Raw genomic sequence first — 22,722 nt, 5'->3', positions numbered from 1 at the left:
AGGAATGCCAAATATACTTGTAAGTGGTGTACTATATGTTTGATTTAATTTTACAATTTGAGGTCTGTCTATTAAATAGCTTTCTATCCATTTAAGGGCTATGAGGTCAATGCCATTTTCTTTTAATTTTAATACAAGTTTTTTATGGGAAATGCTGTCAAATGCTTTTTTTAAGTCAATGAAAATTCCTATACATTTATTTGATTTGTCTAAGGTACTCTGGATAATACATGAAATTTTTGCAATGGCATCTTGGGTACTTTTTCCCTCTGTGAATCCGAATTGATTTTCATTTATGATCGAGTTATTTTTTATAAACAGAGTTAGTCTTTTTTTAGCAATTTTTTCAAAAATTTTCGATATATTTGATAAGAGTGAAATAGGTCTATAATTAGAGATATCCTCTGTGTTACCAGATTTAAATATTGGAATAATTATGGTTTTTTTATATGTGATCGGGAAAATTCCCGTTTTAAAGCTATTGTTTATAATATGAGAGATTGGTGTAGAAACGTAATTTTTAATTATTTTTAGTGTTTTTACGGAGAGACCATCAAAACCCGAAGCAGAGCCACCTCGCATATTTGATATAATTTGTACTATTTCAGACGGATTGGTTGGTTCGAAGAGATCTAGTTTAGTTTCTATGTTCGCAGTTTTTTCAATATAATTTTTTTTTTTTTTACAGTAATTTTATCAGCTAGATTCTTTCCAACATTTGCAAAGAAATCGTTAAAAGCGTTTGCTCCTTTTTTGGGTTCCTCAGTACAGTTTATTATATTTTTGTTTTGTATTATATTTTTTATGGTATTACTTTTAGTTTTCTGTTTATTTTCCAGAATTTCATTGATTATTATCCAAACTTTCTTACTGTCGTTTTCAGAATCATCAAGTTTGTTTTTATAATATTTTTCTTTAGTATTTTTTATGAGAGAAACTAATTTATTTTTGTATTTTCTAAAATGATTAATTAATTTTATATCTAGTGGTTTTTTTTTTGTTTCTTTGTAAAGCCTTTCTTTATGTCTTATAGATACCACTAGTCCATGTGTTATCCACGGTTTGATTTTACGAAATTTTGCTGAGTTTCTTATTTGAATAATTTTTTTCGAGTCATTAATATACTTTGTTAATCTATTTTCAAATATTTCACAGCACTCGTTAACGTTATCATTTTGGAGAATATCTAACCAAAGTTCAGATGACAATTTATTTATCAAAGATACATTATTAATAACAGATATTTCATTATTAGTATTAGCAGTTTGTTTGTAATGTTGATTTATCGTCTGAGGTGTCATTGAAATATAATGTAGCATAATCATGTAATGGTCGGTAATTGAAGTTTTTATAATTCCCGAGTTTATATTATTTATATCTTTTATATTTGTGAAAATATGATCGATGCACGATGGACGTTGCCCATTTATGTTTCTAGTGTAAGAGTAAATACATGGTACAAAATTTAATTCCGCCATCATGTTTAGGTAGTTATCTTTGTTCTTCGATGTGTAATCGTGCGATATATTTAAATTTATGTCACCTAAAATTATTGCATTATATGTATAAAGATGTGTGTAATAAGTGTTTTGTCAAACAAACAATTTTTTTAAATGGTTTTTATTTATATACATACATATAACAGTTATATTCACATATGACACATAAAAGTTTGTATATTATGGGTAATTGACCTACTTAAAATGTGAATGAATTCGATCTATATATCAACCTATTACCAATCCTTGTAAATGTTCAAAATACATTTAATACATAATATTAATTAAAGACTATCTAAAGTTGATGTACCGAAACAACGGATTCAAAAGATAGTGCACTCGGTGAATCTTCAATGTTGAATTCTTCTGAAAAAACGAAATAGTAGAGATATTGATTTAAGTACTTTTAAAATTATGTAGCAAGACTCCGTTTCTACTTATACATACATTTTTGTGAAAAATCTCCAATGACCTCACGTCACAGCAGTACTGTCTTCAGAACAGCAAAGCAGCAGAGTCGGAGCAGCAGTCTTCGGAAATGATTTTCACCAAATGTACCGAAGAATGTGAATGTGAGAAACAGCGGATTCAAAAGATAGTCCAATTAGACCACCATTTCTTCATCTGGAAAAGATATTTATTAATTTTGATATCAAATATTTTAATGTATTATGTATGGCACGTGAAATATTGAAGTGTACTTACTTGCACGTGCTACATAGCTAACACTGAAGCTTTTTCCTTTGTCCCAAAGTATTGATCGCGACCTTGGGGCGTATCTCATTATTCGACCACGTCGTATAGTCTCCAATCTTCACCTCATATTTCGCTCTGTTGTTTTAGTAATAAAATTATTAATGTGAGGTAATACCAAAAGTCTTTCGTTTTTATATATTGTAGATCACTTATGGCGCGTGAAATATTCAAGTGCACTCCCTCGCACCTACCGGCTAACACTGAAGCTACATATGTCATATTTATTGATCGCGTACCCAAGCGTAAAAAATTGCCAGTTAAAATAAAAGCGCCACATGTAATTACATTCGAAGGCTGTTATCACTGGTAAACGGATTATTCTGCAAAAAGTGATCTCGCGCACGTAACTAAAATCTCGATCACGGAACATCTAGCAATCGAGTTCTCGTTAAGACAATATTTCGCATGGGTGAATTTCAGTGGCGGCTCGTCCTAATGGGCTGCCGGGCTGCATCCCCTCCTATAAAATTCTAAAATACATGTTTAATAATACATTTAATATTTTATTTATTAATGATATTTTTTTACAATATCACCCGTATACAAAAGGGTGATATTGTAAATAATGTTGACTGTTTCGAAGACCCCACTAACTTGTATGGTGACGGTTCGGTGATTACTAGTCAAATGTGAACCTGTCACAGGACAACTGGTCGCTCTAGATCGGTCACTCGTGATCATCCGTCACGCTAAAACTGGTCACGAGAAAACTAGTCACACGCTAAAACTGGTCACGAGAAAACTGGTCACACGCTTAAATTGGTCACACGCTTAAATTGGTCACACGCTTAAACTGGTCACGAGAAAACTGGTCACACGCTAAAACTGATCACGAGAAAATTGGTCACACGCTAAATTTGGTCACGAGAAAATTGGTCACACGCTAAACTTGGTCACGAGAAAATTGGTCACACGCTAAAACTGGTCACACGCTAAAACTGGTCACACGCTAAAACTGATCAAACCCAAAAATTTAAAATTGGTCACACACAAAAAAATATTCTCAAATACTTTTTATTTACGAAATTTGTATTATTATCGACTAGACATATGTTCGAGCCAAAGGCCCTCGTGGCCGTTGTTTGTGGTCTTCGCGAGGAGTTCGCGGGCATCTGTCAGCTCATCTGACGCTCGCATCGCTCGCATCCGAGAAGGTTCGCATGGCAATCGCTTTTGCGTTCATTTCACTTTGACAGTTCGAATGTCAAATCAAAATTTAATCTTAATTCACCACGGTAAATTGTACCGCAGAGAGGTATCAGGTATGAAAACACTGATTGTGTACTAACACTAAGAGGATCCTTTATTTATGTTCACTTGTTACAATAGTAATTATATGTAAAAAAGAAGGTCGTTTTCGTTTCTCAGCTTCCGAGCCAATGGGACGTTGCCATCGGCTTCATCTTTAATATGGACTGTATCTAAAAGTGAATTCGTCATTTTATAATGAACTTGTTACATCTCATCTACATAAATAAATCGTCGGTAACATTATTTGTCTATCTTTGTTACATTGTAAAACATTTTCTATATGTCATCTATATATTATAATATATATTCAATTGTAAATAGGTTTTTGAGCGCTTTCTCCTTTTTGTTGATGAAACTGGATGATGATATACACATAGTGCTGGATCTGCTTGGATCTCGAGTTGTACTCGTACATGCTGCTAGTTCTGCGTCACGGACTTGCGATGTCACCGTCACAGGTTGCACCGTTTCCTTTGAAGATTCTATGGTAGATCTGCTCTCTCTGCATACTGTGAATTGGCTCTGCACACTGTCTGCTTTCTTGTCAGTTGTCCCGTTAGACGTCAGAAGTCTCCGCTTAGAAGATTCTGGTAGTTGGATTTTTCGCTAGATTTTAAGGTTGAATATCCACCTGGTCCACTTCGAAGTTGTCTATACAACGGCTGTTCCTTCGTTTTAGTAGTGATGTCCAGTTGTTCAGCTATATCCGCACCCGCTGCCACCAATTTTTATGTTACGGGGACAAGTAGGAGATGGTGTAGAATATTATAGTCACAGATTTTGTCAAATGATTATATTCTTTAATTAGCAGTAAATATAAACGAGATTAATGTACAAGTTTGTATTACAAGTTACTAGTCTCGAAGTGCTAGTTAGGCAGTTTAATCACAAGTGCCTTGTGAGACTCTGTTTGATCGCAAGTAACTACATACATATGTAGTAATCACAAGTTACTAGTAAGGCAGTTTAATCACAAGACTGTCAGAAATGTATTAAGTTAGTAAGAATTCAATAATATTTTTCTTCAAGTAATTAGTAATACATTGGTTTATTTGAAATCTATAACTATACTATAAATTAGAATAATATATTATCATTATTAAACATATATGTATATTCAATTAAATCATTGTTTTGTTACCGAGTTATTCAAGAATACACATAACAATAGTTTTTACTTGTTTGATAATTATTATATCAATATATTTTTATTTAATCAAGTAAGCAAACGGTTTCTTGAACTGCTAAATACAAATACAAATTTTAAAAGTTTAAGAATTAAATATTAAATTATATTATATAATTTTCAAATATAAAGTTTCAGTAAAAGTATTTTATTATATAAAACATTATAATTATTAAGATTAAAAGTTTATTTACTTTTCTTAGTAAGGTATTTGTAACCTTTCAATAAGAGATTGGATTGATAAAAGTTAAAATATTGATTTCCACATATGAAATCAAATTTTATAATTAGTTTAAAATGATAATTTCATTTTAAATGTGTCTATAATATAATTGTTCAATCAATTTTTTTCTAAAACATCCATTGAATTTCAACAGGCACAATAATAATTCATTAAAATGATAAAATAATGTTTCTTAATTATATAATATAAGATTTTTAAGTATAAACTACTTTCGAAGAGGAATTCGAATAGTTTTTTTTATTTAACGTGTTGTATATAGCGTTAACTTTTCGAATATAATATTCCATTACATTATTCTATGATGTATGGTATATTTTATTTTTGATGTCGTCAATATGTGATGACAATATAAGTACTTGAATAAATTGTCATTGCATTAAAATAATTCAAAAATCTTTTATTTATCAACAACTTTAGTTGTCTTCTTTCTTTTTATATTATATGTATACATGAGAGTTCAATAATGTTATACATATTTATTTTTAAATATTGTGTTCATAGTTCTGTCATAGAACTAAATTAATTGTTATTTTTAAATTTCTTTATATATTTTGCTGGTTATAAAATATTAATAAAATATAAATTTTAACGTTGAAACTAACATGTCGATATTAAACCTTTAGGTATCAGGATAACTGGTTTAATTAAATTTAAACAGTTTAATTAATTTTCAAGTCATATTTATTTATAGAATATAAAATATTTCATGGGATTCACTGTTATAATAAGATTTATATTTGTTTCTAAGAAATTTACTTTTAGCTTTAGATTTCGGTTTATTTAGGTTTTTATAACTACATATGTTGGTTTACGATTTATATTAGTTGTAGATTGCGAATCTAAATGGTTGTCGATTACTTACAATCTTCTTCTCGAAATTTCACATGGTTTTTTATTTTATTTATTTTTTATTCTATATTATTTAAAATCAGAATTTAATTTATTTTACGATTTACACTTGCGTATACATACATATGTATGTGTATGTAGTGTTTAAGAATATATCAATTACGTAATTTATATGTATATATAATTCTATTCTAATCAGTTTGTTTATAATCCGTGTAACGAAGGTTTTATATAGTCATTTGAAATATGTAGTTTGACTATGTTCAAAAGAATAATTTATTTTTTAATTGACAATAAGTAGTTTGAATATATTGAATAATGACAAGTTTTACAACTACTGTCAAAATTAGATGTGAAATCTATTTTTCGATTAATCTAATTATTATATGTATAACTTTAAAAATAAAGAAATTTCGAATTGTCTGTTGCAACAATTTAATATTGATTATAATGATTCTTAAAATAATGAGTTTATGAATATTAACTATCATCATTTGGAATTGTTTATTTTCGATTTAACTAATTTGATTTTTTTTTATTATTATTTTTTTTTTTTAATATTTCAAAAGTTATTAGTAATATATTTTTTAATTCTTAATTAAATAATAATTATAATAATAGTTTTAATTATTCGTAATCAAATTATTCAATTCACGTCTATGTAAGTTGTAATAGTGAAACTGAATTTCTATATTTTTAAATATGTATAGGTTGTTTATAAATTTTATAAACTTAAGATTTTTAAATATATATATTTGAAAAGTAAGATTTTCTATAATCTTTTATTCTTTTATGATGAAAAATTTTACACTGACCTTTCATTATTAATCTTTATATTCGATAATATATGATTCGAGTATAATAATTCGATAATAATTCCTTTATAGTATTTTAAAATATATTTGACTTTTCATTTGATATAATTTTTTTTTTCATAGATACTGATAATTTTAATTATTTATAATTTGAAATATTTTTTTTTATTTCTTCAACAATATAATGCAATGTCCTACATAATATATGATCTTTATGATCCAAAGAGATTCGTCAATCTTAATAAGATAATTTCATTAGTTCAAAAGTTTGGTAATGAAATTTTAAAATTCGTAATAATTTAATTTATGTAGTTCTGATTCCATTATACCATTATATTATATCTGATTCTAATTCCATTATATGGACATACGTTATATGTACGTAGTCAAAACAGTAGTGTTGAAGTTAATTTTAACAGATTTATGAACGATATTATAATCGTATTCTTCTAATAATGATTTGTGTTTGATGGACCTAGATTCAAGATCTTTGATTTAAAATAGCTATGGAAAAGTGATTTATAACAAATGTGAATTTTCAACAGATGAAGAATGTTCTAATGTTGAATAATTCCATCATTCTTATTTTATTTTATTTATTCTGAAAGTATGCATTTATGTGAAAAGTAGATATTTAGTTATCTTACTTTGTAATATGTAATATTACTAGCTTTTTTAGTGAAAAGAAAAGAGTTCAGAAAAATAAGGAGTAATAAAGTACGAAATTAGTTAAAAAAAATATAATTTTGTTGATCTGATCACTTCAATAGATTTTTATTTATTTAATAGAGATGTGAGGGTTTAAATGTTCCTCATCAAAACTTTGGATTTAAGATATTAATAATAAGTAAATAGTCCTAGAGATATTATAATAAGCATCTTTCGCGTATTTGTATTTTATTTTGGAGCATTCGAAATTGTCCAATTATATTTTATTCCTTTCATTTTATTTTTCAAAATGAAATCCAAAAATGATTTTCAAGTTGATACATATTTATTCCTAAGTATCAGTAAGTCAATTGATACTTCTTATCTTATCTAATATAATAATTTTAAGTATCTAATAGAAATAATTTTTATTTATAGTACATATATTCATTATTTATAACTTCAAATCAATTTTCTAATTTTTTTCATATATTGTATAGATGAGAGGGATCGTATAACCCTATTAATACGATAAATTTTATTATTATTGTTTATTATTAATTGTTTCAAAATAATCTTCGATATATGCAAATAAGTGGCTTGTCGATATATGTATGCTTCGTTTATTATTAATTGATTCGATATATGCTTAAATAATGTTTAGCATAGTATAATATTTAAATCCTTTTTTTTATAACTAATTAATTGCTCTTATAAAATGTTAATAATAGCATACATCACTGTCTGTGATATAATTTAATTCATAATTGAAATTTTTAACTTTATCTGACAACTTTCTGCTTGAGTTTCTTAAAAAACAACATGTTTTTTTTTTTTTTTATTGAAAATAAAATAATAGATCAAAACAATAAATTAATTTGAATCTATGTATTTATGTTGATGATTTAAAGTTTAGTATACATACATGTAGAATGTACATACATATGTCATAAGTGATTTTAAAAAGAGAACACTAGTCATAAATCGTGATGTTATCTAATTTACGATTCTTCATTTGGGTACTATTTCCATTATCAGTTTTGTTTTTATTTTTATTTTTATTTTTTTTAAATACTTCCCAGATTAGTATTCGTCTACGGGATTTACGGTTTTAGTTTGATTATCAATTTTTTATTTCGGAATTACCGAACTCAATAACACATTTTCTATGAAATAGTTAAAACGAGTTGGTTTGATATATTGTCGATACATACAGATAGTTAAATTGTCAGTTAAATGCATTCAATAAAAATTATTTATTTTTTTATTCTGGATAACATGTTCGCATTCATGTTATTTAAATTTCCGTTACAATATCGATTATCGCGATGTACTTGAACGAAAGTGACATGATTTTTCATTTTTATATTTCTTCGAAGTAAATATATTTTTCTTTTTATTTTTACCGTAGGTTTGCATAACGTTTTGTTAGTGAATCGAAGTTCATTTATGAACTTCGATTCGTATGTTCGATTCGTTCATTTATGAACTTCGAAGTTCGGGGACAAGTAGGACATGGTGTAGAATATTATAGTCACAGATTTTGTCAAATGATTATATTCTTTAATTAGCAGTAAATATAAACGAGATTAATGTACAAGTTTGTATTACAAGTTACTAGTCTCGAAGTGCTAGTTAGGCAGTTTAATCACAAGTGCCTTGTGAGACCCTGTTTGATCGCAAGTAACTATGTAGTAATCACAAGTTACTAGTAAGGCAGTTTAATCACAAGACTGTTTGATCGCAAGTGAGGTTCAATAGATCTAACATGAGCATTTATACACAAAAGAATGATAAGTTTTAACCAATCACAGAATGTTGGTAAATAACAAAGTGATTAAGATACAGAGCAACATCCGTGTGTAAGACAGTTTTAATATTTGATTTATGTATCCTTTGAGAGTATCGAGACATTATTGAGTAGAAACACAATTTATCATAGAGATAAATAGTGATAATAATATTTTAGGGTTTACACGTATCGTGGGACAAAATGCAGCTATAGCAATAAAGATTATTAAAAGTAATACTTTGGATTTCAACAGGTCATTAACTATGTCGTCTTATATAAAAATCGTGCTAGAAACTCCTATAAATTATAATAGATAAAAGTCAAGTAGATAGGATTGAACAGAATAGTTGATTGTACTATGTATATACTATGTACATAAGTATATACATAGGTTGTAAGATCGTACCACATAACAATATAATACTATGATTACTAACCAAATAAAATTAAATTGTAAAATAGAAAATGATCAGTAGATCAGTAGATATTAAAATATGTAGATATAAGATGTATTGTGAACATAATTTCGTAATTATAAAAAGCATTTAAAAATCAAACCAAATAATATATATTCAAGAATATGTTTATGTATAATGTGTTGAAAACATAATAAATCATTGTATTTACTGTGTATAAAAGGTTTTTTTTTAATTTTGTCCCTGTAATTTAGATTTAGGTACATATATATTTTAGAATTTTTATGTTATGCATTTCAAAGCAGCAAAATCGTAAACTTTGTGTTTGTTTTTAACAATACGGATAATCGTGGTTCTATTGTACATACATATTACTTACTTATCAATACATTGGTAATTAAATCGGTGATAGTCAGCAACTCGAAACAATATCACTTGTACTATTCCATATTTTTCACTTCTCATATTCAACAATTACTCAATTTACTCATATTCAACAATTAGCAATGTTTTATATATGTACGAAACATGAAAATATAGGTCTGGTGCATGGATCTTATCTCAAAGCTACGAACTGAATTGCTCCCGATGAAATATAAGCGATCAGGCTCGACGGCTGCAGTTTTTGACGGATTAGTGCATGCATGTGGAGGCACCGAGGAGTAGTTACGAAATCCCTCAGAAGCGTGGAACACACAATAAATAACAATAAGCACAATACATCAATTTGAAATTCAAATATTTTACTTTATTAAGGACATATTGTTACAATAAATATTACATCAATTTTGAGATTAGAATATTTGAGATTAGAATACATCAATTTGAGATACAAATATTTTAATTTATCGAGGACATATTGTTACAATACATATTACATCAATTTTGAGATTAGAATATTTGATATTATTCAGGATATAATATTACAATAAATAATAGTAAGCACAATACATCAATTTGAGATTCAAATATTTCATTTTAGTAAGGACATATTGTTACATTATATATTACATCAATTTTGAGATTAAATTATTTATTTTAAACATTTAGTAAATTTCACAAATAAACTTATTTAATTTTTGATAATTTTTTTTTTTTTTTTTAGATAATTTGAAACATTCAATTAAATTAAATCTAAAGAATGTAGTATTTCAGGGCTACCCTTTCTTGTTACATTTCACAATTTTCTCAACATACCGAATATACCACCAAGAGGCCAAATGTAACATTACGATTATACAAGTTAAACGTTAAACAAAAATTGCAATGTGTTTATTTTTTATTCTTTCGCTTACTTTCACGATGCTTGTTCGACTTCTTTTTGACAATCTGAAGCCGCTGATCGCCCGATATGATGTTTTTAGTCGGTGTTACAACCTTGGGAGGAGTAGGCAGCTCGTCCAACGGGATTTGAGGCGGGGGGCTCACGGAATTGGCTTTTTCCGGAGACATCGAACCGCTGGCAGTCGTCGACGAAGAACATTCGATCACCATCAGCGGAGAATTAATGCTGCTCGCATTGTCGAAGTCTAGAGCGTCGAGACAAGCCATACACTGCCAGGCAGATTCTGCATCGGTCTCGCTTATAATTGGACTGTGACACTCCTAGAAAAGTCAAAGGTTGAGTTTCTTTTGTCATGAGATTTAATCAGATGTTTTTACATATATATATATATATATATATATATATATATATATATATATATATATATATATATATATACATATATACATACCTGGTGATAGAGTTTATGGCAGAAATCGCATTCTACGAGCTTGTTGCCTTCTTGTATGGCTAGATGGCGACAGACAGCACAGGTGAGCTCCAATTCCAGCAACTCCAGGGAAATCTCATCACAATCACGTTCACGTTCCCTTTCCATTTCCTTATCTTTCTCCTTTTCGCGTTCCTTTTCCTTCTCTCGCCCTATATCCAAATATTTCTTCGGCAAGACGTTGGCCATGGTGCGCGATGGGTCAACTTTAGCGATCAGCTCATCTAAAGCTGAACGCAATTGGTCGGTAGAATCGCTGCTCGAAGAGTGCAGCAATCGCAGAGCTTCGCAGATGCTGGGGTCCAGCTTTAGAGCACACATCGTGACGTCGTAGACTGACAAGCTGTGACTGACGAAAAACCGATAATGAAAAAATTCTGTGTTGCTAGCCGATAAAATATTAACTGAAGGCCAAAGGTTTTCGGATTTAATCAATACTTCATTGACCCATATAATGGTCGACTACTGCATGACTTGTACAAAAACCAACTGTTGCCCTTTATTGCGAATCATCACTAGACACGATGTCAATAAATCTCACTGCTATTTTATTTAAGACACAACAAAGCAACAGGTGTTTTTCTACAAAATATATTATTTATTTATGAGAATACATGGGGAAGACGGCGGAAGCCGATAGGTCCACGGGGCCTAATCGCTTAGTATAGATAATGAGATAAAACACTAATTACTCATAACATTAATATGGTAAAAGACAAAAATGTAAACACTATAGAACAGGTGGTCGAGTGAAAGGTTTCGACCGTTTCCCGGCCTATGGAAATTCAGTTGAGTTTGAAAGAGGATCGTTTATTTTCGTTCAATTGGTACAATGGTTATTGTATGTACGAAGAGGTTTCTTCGGAGAAGTGATCTGTTTGAACTCCAGAGGCTCACTCTGCCGGTGGAGGTTGCTGCGTTGCTTTATAAACGTTTTGGGTTGAAGTGTGTCGTGTGCACGGGGACGCGACAATTGGTGCAAGGCCAAAATGTTCAACGACAAAATGTACCCGAAAATTAGTGCACTGAAAAAATGTACCCGCGACAAAATGTACCCGCGACAAAATGTACCCGCGACAAAATGTACCCGCGACAAAATGTTCAAAAATGTTCAAAATGTTCAAAAATCCTAAATTATCCTATTTTAATGGCAAAAGTAACTTTTTATTGTATTATATTTATCGATGTATATGGTACTTTTTATCGTATAGATCGCGGATGTTATTAAATTATTATAAATTAAAGGTGTTCTCAACCGTACCAACATATACTTATTTAAATTGAACAATTACATTTTAAGCGAATGTCATTGTGACTCATTGAATATCATTTTAAGATGTCATTGAATTAGTATAAATGTCAGGGGTTCTCAACCGTATCCAATATTTACGTATTTAAATTGAAAAAAAAAAACTTTCCGAGCGTATGAACTGCAGATTACATTGCATTAGTTTATATGGCAGGGCTTCTCAACCGTCTCCAAAATTTTCTTTATTTCAAATGAATAATTTACTTTTTATCGTACACATCGCGGGCGTTATTAAATTAGTATAAATGACAGGGGTTCTCAACCGTATCCAATATTTACGTATTTAAATTGAAAAAAAAAACTTTCCGAGCGTATGAACTGCAGATTACATTGCATTAGTTTATATGGCAGGGCTTCTCAACCGTCTCCAAAATTTTCTTTATTTCAAATGAATAATTTACTTTTTATCGTACACATCGCGGGCGTTATTAAATTAGTATAAATGACAGGGGTTCTCAACCGTATCCAATATTTACGTATTTAAATTGAAAAAAAAAACTTTCTGAGCGTATGAACTGCAGATTACATTGCAATAGTTTATATGGCAGGGCTTCTCAACCGTCTCCAAAATTTTCTTTATTTCAAATGAATAATTTACTTTTTATCGTACACATCGCGGGCGTTATTAAATTAGTATAAATGACAGGGGTTCTCAACCGTATCCAATATTTACGTATTTAAATTGAAAAAAAAAACTTTCTGAGCGTATGAACTGCAGATTACATTGCAATAGTTTATATGGCAGGGCTTCTCAACCGTCTCCAAAATTTTCTTTATTTCAAATGAATAATTTACTTTTTATCGTACACATCGCGGGCGTTATTAAATTAGTATAAATGACAGGGGTTCTCAACCGTATCCAATATTTACGTATTTAAATTGAAAAAAAAAACTTTCCGAGCGTATGAACTGCAGATTACATTGCATTAGTTTATATGGCAGGGCTTCTCAACCGTCTCCAAAATTTTCTTTATTTCAAATGAATAATTTAGTTTTTAAGCGTATGTCATTGAATTAGTTTAACACCGAAGACCTCTGTGAGGGACAGTACTAATAAGATAATTATAAATTTTAGAGTTAAGTAATTTTAAAATTAGCTTGATAGCTAAGATAATATATAAATAAATAAACGTTGATCGCCACGTTTTATTTTGATAAAACAGTTCCCAGCCAGCGGTCACGTGTACTTCGAGTTTTAACATTGAATGTGACCTTTACGGCGTCTCTAAATCAAATTCACATAATTTTTTTCCAAAATTTTGTTTAAAAATGCAATTATTTTATTTCTTCTGCAAATAAGTCTTCTAGTGTACATTCGCAAGCTATATGTAAAATGAAAGTTTTTTTTAAACTTAATATTTCATTATACAATTATAAGGCAAGAATATCAAATATTAATTTAGATAAATTTAATGTATTATTTTACAATCAAGTCTCGAATTACGACTATTAGGATTTATGATGGAGAGATTTTACTTAGTGTTTAACAAAAAACAAATGTATGAATCGGACATTGTATTGGAGAAAAAAGGAGGTATGTAAAAAAGGCAGACATTAGAAATTTACAATAGTCAACCTTTTTTTTTTGGGCAACGGGTTCCTTAATCCCCAGCTAAAATTATTTTTACATACCTCCTTTATGTTTCACATTAATATTGCATCATTTACAACTAACTATTATGCGTAAGAGTTGCATACAAAATTTCATTTTGACATGTAAAAGACACACGATTGATGTAAAATGCAATTAAAATGTAAATGTAAAAAAAATCACGCGCGTTGAATAGAGATGGCAAAACAATAATATATTTTGAAATTAGTTCTATGATTGACAGATGAATTGTCTACACAAATGGACGAAAATATGTAAAAAGACAAATGGGTTATAAAATTTTACTACCCTCATGTTAGAGGCTATTGAATGCATTTTTTTCTTTGCGTAAAACCCTAGGACAATAGGCAAATGGTGGGTTCGAAATCTCTTCAATGTCCTCTTCAACTTCGGTTTGTAGCATTAGAATAATAATTTTTAGCTATTCACAGTTGATAAGCTCGATCACATTTATTATAGAAAAATATACATATATCTATGTAATAAATTTATAATTTCTCTGGTATTATAAAGTTCTAATAAGGTTATCAAGTTAACAATACTTGTTCACCATCCCACCGCAAAATGCCTATGTTGAACGTGTGTTCTCATTAATTACATAAAGCTCACTGAACAGATGAGCGCAATTCGCATTATATTGACACAGTGAAAAGCGTGTTATAAAAAAGTGTATGTATTATAAAATGTCGTGCATTGAACTATATAATTATATAAAAGGGGAAAAAGAGCTGCTCCAAAAAACGAAAACATGAAGTCGCCCAATTCAAAGAAGAGTAAAGGCGAGAGAAGAACGTATGAATTAAAATGTTAAGGTAAGGTTCTATTTGGTTTTATTAAATTGAATCGCCTATTAATCTATATTGTTTGATTTTAGATTTGGCACAGATGCATTGTTTTAAAAGATTGCACAATTTTTTATAACAAAGCTATGAATTTCGAGTGTATAAAGCTATAAAAGCTATGAGTGTTTTTTTTTTTTTGGGGGGGAAGTCCCCTTCGGTGGTCCGACAATTATGGCAACCCTAAGATACGTACGTACATAAAAAGTAGTAATTAGTCACAGTCAATATTGTGTGCACTACAGCCCTTTACGCAAAAAACAGCTTTGTCTGTTTATTTATGAATGGCATATGTCGTTTCAAATGAGTATTTATTTCTTAAACTTACCCGGAAATATTGCGGCTGTTGGTTGTAACTTTCTCGAAAACAACAAAGAGTCAAGTTTTATTGTTATTGTTAAGAAATATTTTGTTGTTATTGTTTTATTGTTATGAGAGATGTTACAGATCGACGAACTCGTAAATAGCTTCACAGTAAAGCCTAATTTAACTAAAGCCAAACTTATAAATTTAAGTTATGTTAGCGTTCATTATTTCAATTATAGATTCATTTTTAAAACCTAAAAAAAAAACAATAAGAAGGATATCTATTTTTCATTTTGTCAAAAATCTTGGTTATTATTGTAGATTATCTACGAGGGAAAAAATAATAAAATAGCGCAACTCGTAGGCGCGCGCGATATTTGCCAAAAATGGGCTCGATCGGCCTTAAAGTGAAATAATAATTATATTATAATTTCTCTAGTTAGTAAAATTATTTATAATTTATTTATTTCTTTATACAGATGCAGGATATGACATTTGAAAGGACGCAAAAGAATGGAGTTTTATTAATATGCGATGGATTCTGCTACACGCGTCATCGATCGGGTATAGATACTGAAACGGAGTATTGGGTTTGCGAAAACCGAAAAATATGCAATGGACGTGCAATCACAAAATCTAACAGACGCGAGTTTCGGCAAACTAAGGAGCACAGCCACTTGCCCGATAGGCTAAGGCGTGAGATACGCCAAATTCAAGGCTTTATGCAGCAAGCGGCATCGAACGCTATCGGTGCCAGCACCACCACTAGCATAGTGCAAAGATCGTTAATGGCAGCGACTGATGTAGCCAAGGCAAGATTGCCTTCGATAAATCATTTGAAGAGAAATGTACAAAGGCAGAGGAATAAAGCACAAGTACCACTTCCTCTGCCAATAACAAGGAGCGACATAGATGTACCTACAGAGTATCAAATAACAGGTAGCACAACTACACCGGAGCAATTTTTATTTTGGGATTCAGGCTCTGGTTCTGAAGAAAGAATTTTAATGTTCACAACGAGAAAGAATTTAGAATTTTTAAAAAGTTGCCAGAGCATACTAATGGACGGTACATTCAAAACTGCTCCACCACTATTCACGCAGCTATATTCTATACATGGCACGCGACTGGAGGGCACTGACCAAAAGCCGGGGAAGGCGGTTCCCTTAATATTTTGTCTGCTTCCAGATAAAAGTGGAACCACATACAATAGACTCTTTAGTCAATTAAAAATGTATATTCAAGATTGGGAACCTAATAGGGTAATGATGGATTTCGAGAGGGCAGCCATCAATGCCGTTCAAAACCAATGGCCAAATGCGCAAGTAACGGGTTGCTTTTTCCATCTGTCCCAAAGTATCTATAGAAAAATCCAGGAATTGGGATTAACGGAATTTTATGATAATCAGGAAAATGCAATTAAATTTAAAATGGTGTTGGCTTTAGCATTCGTTCCTCCAGAAAATGTAGTCGAAAGCTGGGAGGAACTCCTCCAAATTCTCAACCCTTGGCTATTGGAACAAGAGCGAGAAATCCAACAAAAGGTCGATGATTTCCTCATTTATTTTGAGGTAAATTATATTGGGAAAATCATAGCGAATGTAAGGCGTGAACCTCGGGTAGCTTCCATAGACATATGGAATGTTCGAGACCGAATAATACATAATTATGGAAAAACAGATAACGAAGTGGAAGGCTTCCATATGAAAGTTGGCTATACAATTGGAGCCCAATTTCCAAACCTCTGGAAATTTTTGAAAGCCCTTCAAGGTCTCCAAGCCGAGACCGAGAAGTTAGTAGAAGAACTAAACTCCGGAGTTATGGGAAGACAACAGCGGCCGAAATACGTACAATTGGCAGAGAGGATAAAAAACGTCACAGCCAATTGGGCTAATCGACAAAGTTTGGAGACATACCTAAGAGGAATATCGTATAATTTTTAAACACGTTAGTTTTTATTCTAAAATATTATTTCGTTAAAATTTTGTATATAAAATAATATATAACATTCATTTTCAGGTGCGTACACAGGATATTTTTCTCGCAGCAGTCAAGTCAAGGGCGAACAGGGTTCTAGTTTATATATCTAGTCACATACTTATGTATATTATATTTAGTTATTAATTTTAAATCCTTGTATTTTAAAACTAAACTAAACTTATTTAATATGAAAAATATTAAATTCCTTTTAATGTACATATGTATGTATGTATCTACATTATTTAAATACTGTCATACCATTTTTTAATCTTACTAATTATGGATTTTTTAATATTATATACAATATTTTTATTTCCTTTTAGTACATTTTTTGTATCTTTTTTTTATAAAAGCTTCCTCTTATTATCGATATTCCATCAAATGCACAACTTTTTGCTTATTTATTTCTTATTATTTAAGAATGTATAAATTAAGTCATAATATACTCAAATTTTTTAAATGACATCAATATTTTTTATGCAGCGGTAGCTGTTGATAAGCAATTATATTATAACTAAATTTGTCACTGATGTTAGGTATTTTAAATTTTTAATTTAACAATTATTGTTTTAATCTGAAAATTGATAAATTTTGTGTTTTAATGTTTTAAATTTAATGACATGTGCATTTCAACAGTTCGAACTATGATGATTCCATTATTTGAGAGCAGATCACTTTTAATCTTACAATTAATGATGTATTATTTTAATTGAATATTGTTTATTTATTAAAATAAATATTATTACAAAATTAAGTAATAAATTTAAAAATGATTTTAAAAATACATGTCAAATGATGATCTTTTTTCTTTATCTATTTTGTATGCTCATATTATGTTTAAATGATTTTTGTTTTGTTTTCAACTGAATACAACTTATTTCATATGAAGAAAAGATTTGTAATTTTGGCTTTTATTTATTTATTTTCATTATAAGATTTTATATTACGGTTGAGAAGCCCTGCCATATAAACTAATGCAATGTAATCTGCAGTTCATACGCTCAGAAAGTTTTTTTTTTTCAATTTAAATAAGAAAATATTGGATACGGTTGAGAACCCCTGTCATTTATACTAATTTAATAACGCCCGCGATGTGTACGATAAAAAGTAAATTATTCATTTGAAATAAAGTAAATTTTGGAGACGGTTGAGAAGCCCTGCCATATATACTAATGCAATGTAATCTGGAGTTCATACGCTCGGAAAGTTTTTTTTTTCAATTTAAATACGTAAATATTGGATACGGTTGAGAGCCCCTGTCATTTATACTAATTTAATAACGCCCGCGATGTGTACGATAAAAAGTAAATTATTCATTTGAAATAAAGAAAATTTTGGAGACGGTTGAGAAGCCCTGCCATATAAACTAATGCAATGTAATCTGCAGTTCATACGCTCAGAAAGTTTTTTTTTTCAATTTAAATACGTAAATATTGGATACGGTTGAGAACCCCTGTCATTTATACTAATTTAATAACGCCCTCGATGTGTACGATAAAAAGTAAATTATTCATTTGAAATAAAGAAAATTTTGGAGACGGTTGAGAAGCCCTGCCATATAAACTAATGCAATGTAATCTGGAGTTCATACGCTCGGAAAGTTTTTTTTTTCAATTTAAATACGTAAATATTGGATACGGTTGAGAACCCCTGTCATTTATACTAATTTAATAACGCCCGCGATGTGTACGATAAAAAGTAAATTATTCATTTGAAATAAAGAAAATTTTGGAGACGGTTGAGAAGCCCTGCCATATAAACTATTGCAATGTAATCTGCAGTTCATACGCTCAGAAAGTTTTTTTTTTCAATTTAAATACGTAAATATTGGATACGGTTGAGAACCCCTGTCATTTATACTAATTTAATAACGCCCGCGATGTGTACGATAAAAAGTAAATTATTCATTTGAAATAAAGAAAATTTTGGAGACGGTTGAGAAGCCCTGCCATATAAACTAATGCAATGTAATCTGCAGTTCACACGCTCAGAAAGTTTTTTTTTTCAATTTAAATAAGAAAATATTGGATACGGTTGAACATTTTGAACATTTTTGAACATTTTGTCGCTTAAACATTTTGTCGCGGGTACATTTTGTCGCGGGTACATTTTGTCGCGGGTACATTTGGTCAGTGCACTAATTTTCGGGTACATTTTGTCGTTGAACATTTTGGACTTGCACCAATTGTCGTGTAACCCGTGTGCACATCTTTTGTTCTTGGTACTCGCGAGCGTGGTTTTATGGGTTCATACGCCTGGACGTAGTTCGTGGTTTTTATGGGTTCAGTGAGTTCTTCCTTTGTTTCCAAGACACGTGTATAGAAACACGTGTCGACCTTTTGACGAGGCGAGCGTGTGCCATGCGTTAATGACTTTCCTGGATATGTGTCGCAGTGACCTGATGAGATCATTTCAGTTGTACTATATGCCTACAACACTATAAAGGATATGACTAGAGGGTAAATGGACTATTCGTCACATTGGGGTGGTCACAAAGACAATTTTTGCCATGAAAATCGCGAATACACAATATTTGGCACTCAAGTTCTCGTTACTATGATAGTTATCGTTAGTATGATGGACTTTTCGGCTGCCAGATGTTCCGTTATAGAGATATTAGTGACTTTGTGACGAGTAATTTGTGACCAGTAATCAACGAACCGACTAGAGATGATAAAAAACCAGGACCTCTGGAAAAAAACCGTTTTTATAAAAACTGTATTTAAAATACAGTTTTTTACATAAAACTGTATTTTTTAATTGATAATGGGGCCGTCCACACACAAGATAACGATATTGAAAATAATTTATTACTTTGGATGAAAAAATAAACTCTTTATATCCACGATTTCGAATTCCGAGATCGACATATTTGCCACTTGCATTTCGAACAAACGACAATAACTAATATCCAACTCAAATACAAATTGGACATTTAAAGTACTGCTAGCATATCTAAGTTTCCCATCCGAATTGACGTAATTACTAGTACTCGCCACCGGTGTCGCGTCGATAGCTCACACAAACAGACATTTGTTTACGTTTTCACATTTGACATTTGACGTGTGTGCATTCATACCTACCGCGACATATATAATCCATTCATGAGTCAGTCAGTCAGCTGATATAGCTGAACGCATATCTAACATCTACTGCCCCTCCTCTATCATGTCCAACTTTTATAAAGAATACAAACATAACCCCGTGGGTTCCACATCAGATGACGGCTTATCCATAAAGCTTTTTGCCGGGATGGATTTCATTGTATGCTGGTCTAACAAATTCAACGTGGATCGTTTCCAAGTCGATAAACATTCCCGTGATTGGGTTCCACTGACTTCAATGCTATTTTCATAGTATAGTGGATGTGGTGGAGGCAGTTCAACAGCATGCTGCATTTTTATATGAAAGAGGTGGAAAAATGACTAGTATGATCAAGGTAATGAATATTATGACAATGAACATTTTATAAAGCTACATATGTACATAATAAATTTAAAATTCTTTTCTTACAGAAAATATACATTCAATGTATAGGGAGAATAGGAGGCGCCAAAATTAAATTTATAGAAAATCCCTTTACTGTAATAATCACAACTCCGCTAATGAAGAGAGACCAAACCATAATAACATTATATTTATTGACTCAACGTCATCCTGTGATTTGCAACAACACACCATAACTTTTGTTCTGACAGAAAGTATAGCCAGCGTTGTTCCATTAGCAGTTATCACTACTAAAGTCTAACAACTTTTGAGAATGTTTCAGCATTTGCTCTTTTGAAAGATTTCTGGGGAACATAAATCCAAAATATATAGTGACTGCCGATTCTCATGCCGAACGCTTAGCTCTCACTAATGTTGTTAAGGATTTGGAGATGGATCTATGATTGGAGTTTTAATAGTGGATAGACAGATATTATATAGATTATTTAAAAATATAATTATTTCCAACTCATCCCATCTCATGAAGCTGAAATAAACTTTATTATATTTAATAGTTCAGAGATATGCAGAAAATACCGAGACTGGCTTAAACTTTTGTTTTCCATAAAAATATTGTTTATTTATAGTTCCCAACTGACTAAAATATCACGATTAGATTATAACCTTGTTTTCACATTGTTCTACCAGAACTTAAAATTGATACATAAATTTTTTTGTACATATATATGTATGTATCTTCATATTTTTTAAATTATGTATATATGTTTTTACCTTTTCTAAATAATTAATGTTTTACATATATTGTTTGTTTATAATGTTTTACCTTTATTATTTTTTTATATTGTTAAAAGCAATTTTTCTTAAGATATGTAATTCTCTGTTATTCTCATAATTACATATATGACTTAAATATTAATCAGCTAATCACTCACCATATAAAGTTTATCTCTTTTAATTCAAATAATTTAATAGTTCTAATCATTGTCTTTTACCTATTCTCTTGCGAAAAGTCCATTATCGATATTGTGTCTTAAAACTCATGAAAAGAATTCACCGAAGAACGGAGACATCTGATTTTTTTTTTATTTGGTGATTCTTCAATGATTCAATGTTGAAATCACTTATTTCATGTGTCTTTTTTGTGTTTTACATTAATGAATATATATTTTTTGTTACGATTGTTTTAAATGTTATTAAAATTATATTTTAATGATTTTATATGAATAAATGCTATTCTGTTGCTCGAGTGGCCCGTATTTAAACCCAATTACCTGACTCTTATTTCAATTTAAAACCGAAAAATCAAGGTGGACGAGAAATGGTCAAGCATCAAAAAAAAAAAAAATAGCCAATGTTTGGGAATTCCGAGTCATATTATGTATATTTACACGATCAATCATAAATTGGGATTTATTTCAGTGAATTAAGATTTCGAAACATACTTAAGTAATTATAACTCTATAAAATTGCATTATGATACAGTTATTTTCTTTCTTAAATATAACATGTAAATTAAAAAGCAGAAATAGTAGATTGTAAGCAGAATATACTACGATGACAATTCATGTGTGTAGCGGCTGGCGAGCTTTTCTGAAATAAAATTATTGTGTGGAGCGAATAGCTTGTTACAGGGACGAGGAAGAGATGATAAAAATTATAACCATTATTCTCAAATGCTTATATTATATTTTCCAAATAGCAGTTTTGTGTAAACAAGATTTAGGTAGACAAGTTTTGAAAGGAGTATCTATACAATCAGAATGATATTTGACAGTTTAGATTTGAATAGGATGTGTGATTGTAGAGTGTTGAAACAATAAAGGTTTTATTTGTTTATTTAAGATATAGCCAAGCTTAATAACTAATTATGTTCAATCACACAAATAATAATGTATTAATATATTTATGTAAATGTAACCCTCTGTGGTGACCGCCGGGGTTCTGGCAGTACCAATGCGATGCACGGTCAGTCACCGTTTTGCGGGAAGCATTCTCTTC

At 30.3% G+C, this 22,722-nt stretch overlaps 2 long non-coding RNA genes across 2 annotated transcripts in view; both read left to right on the top strand.

Moving 5' to 3' along the window:
- Window positions 1-13,422, top strand: part of LOC143921118 (uncharacterized) — a 607,092-nt gene extending 593,670 nt beyond the window's left edge. The window contains exon 3 of the long non-coding RNA XR_013261396.1: window positions 12,978-13,422. This is a non-coding gene — a long non-coding RNA (uncharacterized LOC143921118). The remainder of the gene's footprint in view (window positions 1-12,977) is intronic.
- A 6,855-nt stretch (window positions 13,423-20,277) lies between these two features.
- Window positions 20,278-21,989, top strand: LOC143921107 (uncharacterized). The gene is made up of 2 exons (XR_013261395.1): window positions 20,278-20,716; window positions 20,793-21,989. It is a non-coding gene; the product is annotated as an uncharacterized LOC143921107 (long non-coding RNA).
- The last annotated feature ends 733 nt before the right edge of the window (window positions 21,990-22,722 follow it).

Source organism: Arctopsyche grandis, chromosome 2, assembly GCF_051622035.1.
Source record: "Arctopsyche grandis isolate Sample6627 chromosome 2, ASM5162203v2, whole genome shotgun sequence".
In the NCBI taxonomy this organism is placed as follows: domain Eukaryota; kingdom Metazoa; phylum Arthropoda; class Insecta; order Trichoptera; family Hydropsychidae; genus Arctopsyche; species Arctopsyche grandis.
This window is presented reverse-complemented; position numbering and strand designations above follow the sequence as displayed.